Raw genomic sequence first — 7,500 nt, forward strand, 5'->3', positions numbered from 1 at the left:
GCCGTGGTTGTGCTGGCGGTGACCATGGCTGCCTGCTCCTTTGGTTCACGATGTCCCCGCCGAAGGCGGCGTACTTTAAAGTACTGCAGCTCGAGCGCACAAGGTGCGCGGGGAATTGTTAGCGGCGCCGTGGTTGTGCTGGCGGTGACCATGGCTGCCTGCTCCTTTGGTTCACGATGTCCCCGCCGAAGGCGGCGTACTTTAAAGTACTGCAGCTCGAGCGCACAAGGTGCGCGGGGAATTGTTAGCGGCGCCGTGCTTGTGCTGGCGGTGACCATGGCTGCCTGCTCCTTTGGTTCACGATGTCCCCGCCGAAGGCGGCGTACTTTAAAGTACTGCAGCTCGAGCGCACAAGGTGCGCGTGGAATTGTTAGCGGCGCCGTGGTTGTGCTGGCGGTGACCATGGCTGCCTGCTCCTTTGGTTCACGATGTCCCCGCCGAAGGCGGCGTACTTTAAAGTACTGCAGCTCGAGCGCACAAGGTGCGCGGGGAATTGTTAGCGGCGCCGTCGTTGTGCTGGCGGTGACCATGGCTGCCTGCTCCTTTGGTTCACGATGTCCCCGCCGAAGGCGGCGTACTTTAAAGTGCTGCAGCTCGAGCGCACCATGTGCGTGGGGAATTGTTAGCGGGGGCGTCGTTGTGCTGGGGGCTGACTGTCCCTAGTGGGTATAGGATAATGTTAATGTACGGGGATCGCTGGGCGGCACGGACTTGGAGGGCCGAAAAGGCCTGTTTCCGGCTGTATGTGTATGATATGATATGATATGATGCCTGCCTGCTCATTTGGTTCATGATGTCCACGCGGCAGGCGGAATATTTTAAAAGCACTGTTCTGTACGAAAGTGCACAATGTCCGTTGGGGAAATGCAGCTGGGGGTCGGTCGACCGGCTGACGACGCCTGCCTGCCGATTTGGTTCACGATGTCCCCGCCGAAGGCGGCATACTTGAAAGTACCGCCGTTCGCGGCGCGCAATTTGCGGGGGGAGGAATTGTTAGTGCACGTCTGTGTGCTAGGTGACGATGCTTGCCGACTTGGTTCATGCCGTCCACGCCGAAGACGGCGCCGTTTAAAGTACTGCCGCTCGAGGTGCACAATTTGCGGGGGAATTGTTAATGGGCGTCGGCGTGCTGGGTGACGATGTGGAGATGTGGAACGCCGAGCAGATCTATCTTATTTGTTTGCTTGGCCCACTGGACTTTGCATGGGCTTTGCAACACTGTGTGCTAGGTTAAATCACGGCCAATAGAGTGAGTGTTTTTAATGATCCTGATCTGATAAGGGGACTAGAGGTAAAAGAGCCGTTAGGAGGCAGTGATCACAACACGATAAGTTTTACTCTGCAAATGGAAAGGTAGAAGGGAAAATCGGAAGTGTCTGTATTACAGTATAGCAAAGGGGATTACAGAGGCATGAGGCGGGAGCTGGCCAAAATTGACTGGAAGGAGGCCCTAGCAGGGAAGACGGTAGAACAGCAATGGCAGGTATTCCAGGGAATAATGCAGAGGTTGCAGGATCAATTTATTCCAAAGAGGTGGAAAGACTCTAAGGGGAGTAAGAGACACCTGTGGCTGACAAGGGAAGTCAGGGACAGCATAAAAATTAAGGAGAGGAGGTATAACATAGCAAAGAAGAGTGGGAAGACAGAGGATTGGGACTCTTTTAAAGAGCAACAAAAGTTAACTAAAGAGGCAATGCGGGGAGAAAAGATGAGGTGCGAGGGTAAACTAGCCAATAATATAAAGGAGGATAGCAAAAGTTTTTTTAGGTACGTGAAGAGGGAAAAAATAGTCAAGGCAAATGTGGGTCCCTTGAAGACAGAAACGGGGGAATTTATTATGGGGAACAAAGAAATGGCAGACGAGTTAAACCGTTACTTTGGGTCTGTCTTCACTGAGGAAGATACACACAATCTCCCAAATGTTCTAGGGGCCGGAGAACCTAGGGTGATGGAGGAACTGAAGGAAATCCACATTAGGCAGGAAATGGTTTTGGGTAGACTGATGGGACTGAAGGCTGATAAATCCCCAGGGCCTGATGGTCTGCATCCCAGGGTACCTAAGGAGGTGGCTCTAGAAATAGTGGAAGCATTGGAGATCATTTTTCAATGTTCTATATAGATTCAGGATCAGTTCCTGTGGATTGGAGGATAGCAAATGTTATCCCACTTTTTAAGAAGGGAGGGAGAGAGAAAACGGGTAATTATAGACCAGTTAGTCTGACATCAGTGGTGGGGAAGATGCTGGAGTCAATTAGAAAAGACGAAATTGCTGAGCATTTGGATAGCAGTAACAGGATCATTGCGAGTCAGCATGGATTTACGAAGGGGAAATCATGCTTGACAAATCTACTGGAATGTTTTGAGGATGTAACTAGGAAAATTGACAGGGGAGAGTCAGTGGACGTGGTGTACCTCGACTTTCAGAAAGCCTTCGACAAGCTCCCACATAGGAGATTAGTGGGCAAAATTAGGGCACGTGGTATTGGGGGTAGGGTACTGACATGGATAGAAAATTGGTTGACAGACGGAAAGCAAAGAGTGGGTATAAATGGGTCCCTCTCGGAATGGCAGGCAGTGACCAGTGGGGTACCGCAAGGTTCGGTGCTGGGACCCCAGCTATTTACGATATGCATTAATGACTTAGACGGAGGGATTAAAAGTACCATTAGCAAATTTGCAGATGATACTAAGCTGGAGGGTAGTGTGAATTGTGAGGAAGATGCAATAAGGCTGCAGGATGACTTGGACAGGTTGTGTGAGTGGGCGGATACATGGCAGATGCAGTTTAATGTAGATAAGTGCGAGGTTATTCACTTTGGAAGTAAGAGTAGAAAGGCAGATTATTGTCTGAATGGTGTCAAGTTAGGAGGAGGGGGAGTTCAACGAGATCTGGATGTCCTAGTGCATCAGTCAATGAAAGGAAGCATGCAGGTACAGCAGGCAGTGAAGAAAGCCAATGGAATGTTGGCCTTCGTAACCAGAGGAGTTGAGTATAGGAGCAAAGAGGTCCTTCTACAGTTGTAGCGGGCCCTGGTGAGACCGCACCTGGAGTACTGTGTGCAGTTTTGGTCTCCAAATTTGAGGAAGGATATTCTTGCTATGGAGGGCGTGCAGCGTAGGTTCACTAGGTTAATTCCCGGAATGGCGGGACGGTCGTATGTTGAAAGGCTGGAGCGATTGGGCTTGTATACACTGGTATTTAGAAGAATGAGGGGGGATCTTATTGAAACATATACGATAATTAGGGGATTGGACACATTAGAGGCAGGAAACATGTTCCCAATGTTGGGGGAGTCCAGAACAAGGGGCCACCGTTTAAGAATAAGGGGTAGGCCATTTAGAACGGAGATGAGGAAGAACCTTTTCAGTCAGAGAGTGGTGAAGGTGTGGAATTCTCTGCCTCAGAAGGCAGTGGAGGCCAGTTCGTTGGATGCTTTCAAGAGAGAGCTGGATAGAGCTCTTAAGGATAACGGAGTGAGGGGGTATGGGGAGAAGGCAGGAACGGGGTACTGATTGAGAGTGATCAGCCATGATCGCATTGAATGGCGGTGCTGGCTCGAAGGGCTGAATGGCCGACTCCTGCACCTATTGTCTATTGTCTATTGTCTATAATCAACCACTTTATTTTGCCCGTCTTTGTGACTCCTCTTTGACACGTCGATCACCGCTGAGGCTGTTTTACCTGTTTCGCCTATGTACCGTAAGGTACACTCCTTACATTGAACTGCATACACCCCATTATTTCGCTCACGGGTTATCCTCTGTGCTATCCAGTCTCTCCTGTCACCCTGTTCTATGTTTTTGTCTATTACCCAGTGGGAGCAGGCCCCATATTGACATTAATTTGTAACCCTACTGCTCCCCTCGTCTGCTGGTTTTATCACCATCTCATGTTTATCCCTCAGCTCTGCCGTGGTCTCCCTCTCTTTTTTTCTGGTGAGGTTCGGCCTATCCTTTGTCATGGGCATATCCCAGGCTGTTTTAGTAACGTTCTTTTAAAACGTGTCGTGTTTGTTTGGCTTTACCCACGTTCCAGCATTAGAGGCCAATTTTTGCAATGTTTCCTGGGTGGGATTTGCCGGTTTTACAAATGGTGTCACTATCTCACCCTGCTTCCTGATACCCTTATGGGGTCGGCTCTGTTCTTGCAGAACCCTCGGGTGGTGCAGAGTCTGGGCCTTGTTATCAATATCTTGCCCTGCTTCCCGATACCCTTGCGGGTTCGGCTCTGTTCTTGCAGATCCCTCAGGTGGTGCAGAGTCTGGGCGGCATCGTCACCCAGCACACCGACGCCCACTGAAAATTACCCACGCACAGTGCGCGCCTGGAGCGGCAGTAGTTCAAACTACCCCTACCCCTACCCCTACCCCTACCGCTACCCCTACCCCTACCCCTAACCCTAACCCTAACCCTAACCCTAACCCTAACCCTAACCCTAACCCTAACCCTAACCCTAACCCTAACCCTAACCCTAACCCTAACCCTAACCCTAACCCTAACCCTAACCCTGACCCTGACCCTAATGCAGGCAGAGTTATTTATAAAGTGGCCCAGACTCTGCACCACCTGAGGGTTTTGTAACAGAACCAACCCCATAAGGGTTTCAGGAAGCAGGGCAAGATATTGATAACAAGGCGCAGACTCTGCACCACCTCAGGGTTCTGCAAGAACAGAGCCGACCCCATAAGGGCATCAGGAATCAGGGCAAGATATTGATAAAATGGCCCAGACTCTGCACCACCTGAGGGTTCTGCAAGAACAGAGCCGACCCCATAAGGGCATCAGGAAGCAGGGCAAGATATTGGTAACAAGGCCCACGGGGAAGGCGGCATACTTTGGGGTTATTTTGTAGTGAGTTTTGAAGGCATGTGCTAGTGTTACGCATACCGAGGGCGCGCAAAGTTCGGCGCGCCCGGGCCAAAACGCCTCTGCTGGCCGCGGCCGAGTCGGCCGACGGATTGCCACGGACTTGCTTGACGACCTGTCACTCTCCGTGCATCGGTTGCACGCCCGGTTCGTCCTTTCCATTTGTTTCATGATGTACACGCGGCAGGCGGAATATTTTAAAAGCACTGTTCTGTTCGAAGTGCACAATGGCCGTTGGGGCAATGCAACTGGGGGTCGGTCGACCGGCTGACGACGCCTGCCTGCCGATTTGGTTCACGATGTCCCCGCCGAAGGCGGCATACTTGAAAGTACTGCCGTTCGCGGCGCGCAATTTGCAGGGGGGAGGAATTGTTAGTGGACGTCTGTGTGCTGGGTGACGATGCTTGCCGACTTGGTTCATGCCGTCCACGCCGAAGACGGCGCCGTTTAAAGTACTGCCGCTCGAGGTGCACAATTTGCGGGGGAATTGTTATTGGGCGTCGGCGTGCTGGGTGACGATGTGGAGATGAGGAACGCCGAGCCAGATCTATCTTATTTGTTTGCTTGGGCCACTGGACTTTGCATGGGCTTGGCATCATTGTGTGCTACGTTAAATCACGGCCAATTGAGTGAGTATTTTTTATTCAACCACTCTATTTTGCCCGTCTTTGTGACTCCTCTATGACACGCCGATCACCGCTGACGTGTTAATCTGCGTGTTAGGTATCTCGGGGGTCAGTTGGACGGACAGATGTGTAAGGGTTTTGTTCGGAAGGATCGTTGAGTGTAAACGGTGAACGGGGGTTAAAGGCCCTGAGGTTTCAATCCTCTAAAGAATGTAAAAGGTCTGACGCGTTAGCTAGCAGCTAATGAGGTGAACCTAGCAGCTAATGAGGCTCTCTCTCTCTCACGGCCCCGGGACTCCCTCCCTCCCTCCTCCCTCTTGGAACCCTCCCTGCGTGGGGGGGGGGGGGGGGGGGGGGGGGGGGCACGAAGAAAAAGAGGGTATAAGAAGAATCCAGTGGAAGGAGTAGGGACTGGGGGCGAGGTCAGACAGCCTATCCGGCTAATAAAGCATCATGAGGTTAGGTATAAACTCTGATGACTGCATAAACTCGCCCCTAATGGGGGGGGGGCACTCTCTCCCCCACCCCTCTCTCCCCAGTGCCACTCCCTCCGACCCCCCCCCCACTCTCTTCGTGTCGCTGGGCCCGCCCGGCACGGCCCCGAGGATCACTCCCCGCGCGGCAACGGGACACCGGGTCGCCGGGCCCGCAGGGTCGTCAGTCGGGCGGGGGGGGGGAGGGTGGCCATGCCAGCAGCAGGAGAGGTTTCCAACGAACCCGCGACCGCAGCAGGACCGCCCGCGGCAGACATTTGGACCCAGCGGGTCCGTTCGGGATGGTTGCCGGGCCCGCAGCAGAGGTTTCCTTCCACCCAACGGGGGGGGGGGGGGGGGGGGCGGGGCTGCCCATCTTCCCGCTCGAAGCAACGGCCTCACCCTAACGGCCTCACCCTAACAACCCTCACCCTGACCCTAAACCGCTCGGTTCATGACTTCTCTCCGTTTGGTTCATGAATTCGCCATTTAGTTCACGACTTCTCCTGTTGGTTCCTGACTTCTACCTCGTGGTTCGTGATTCCGGCGGGTAGGTGGGGTGCCCGGATACTCTCGGCGAAAGGTGTTCAAGTGGCAACGGCGGTCCCGTAGATAAGACGGGTTCGGATGCTCGAGCGTGTCGAGTAAGCGCCGGATCGGCGCCGGGCGCCCCCGGCCGGCTGGCTTGCCCCCCCCCCCCCCCACCCCCCCCCCCCCTGGCGGCAGAAACGTGTATCGCGCCAGTGCCGCCGCTGAGGTCGAGATTGGCCGCCTCGACCGTTCGAAGCGTCGCAATTCCGGCGGGACTTCCGAACGCTCGTACCGCCAAGTCAGCCGCGACATTCGAGAATTGCACTAAGTCCGAAAGCTGGCGTCGCTTCTTTTTTGCCCGCCGCAGGTTAACGATTTGACGGCGGAAGTCGAGGAGGTCCGATGTGCGGCCTTCAGCGGGGCCGCGGCGCGCCTTTCCCGCCAGGCCTATCGGCCCGTCTCCCGCCGGCCAGAAAATGGCATTTCTTGTCCGGGCGGTCCCGATCACGGTTAACGACTTACCACCGGAAGTCTCTATGACCCCGCAGTTTGCGGCCCCGCGGCGGGCGTCAGTGCGACACGACCGGACGGACGACCGGGCCGACTCCCGCCGACCTCAAAACGGTTTGTTTTGCGCGAAGATGGAGGTGGCGTGCCCGGAGATTTTCGGGAACACGATTTTCAGAGACACTTAGAAAAGATTGTGTGGTGAGGTGCAAAAATGTCAGGGAAGAAACCGAAGGGACACAAAAAGATCGGTAAAAGTAGCGCGACTCTGGGCGAGAGTCGGCGGACTCATTGACGGACATTGGTAATACAGTGAGAGTATTTTTTGCACCGAGTTCGAAGTGTGTGCCGGGCAGGCACCGAACCCCACCGAGACTGGCCCAGGCTGTGTGTCCTCTTGGAAAAACCCTCTGTTTCCGATCGATCTGGTGCCGCGTGTCTCACCGCAGGAGAGGCCGAGCGGGCCAGCGGACAAACAAAGGCCGCTGGTGTTTCAG

The sequence above is a fragment of the Rhinoraja longicauda genome, unplaced genomic scaffold (assembly GCF_053455715.1).
Source record: "Rhinoraja longicauda isolate Sanriku21f unplaced genomic scaffold, sRhiLon1.1 Scf000752, whole genome shotgun sequence".
NCBI lineage: Eukaryota > Metazoa > Chordata > Chondrichthyes > Rajiformes > Arhynchobatidae > Rhinoraja > Rhinoraja longicauda.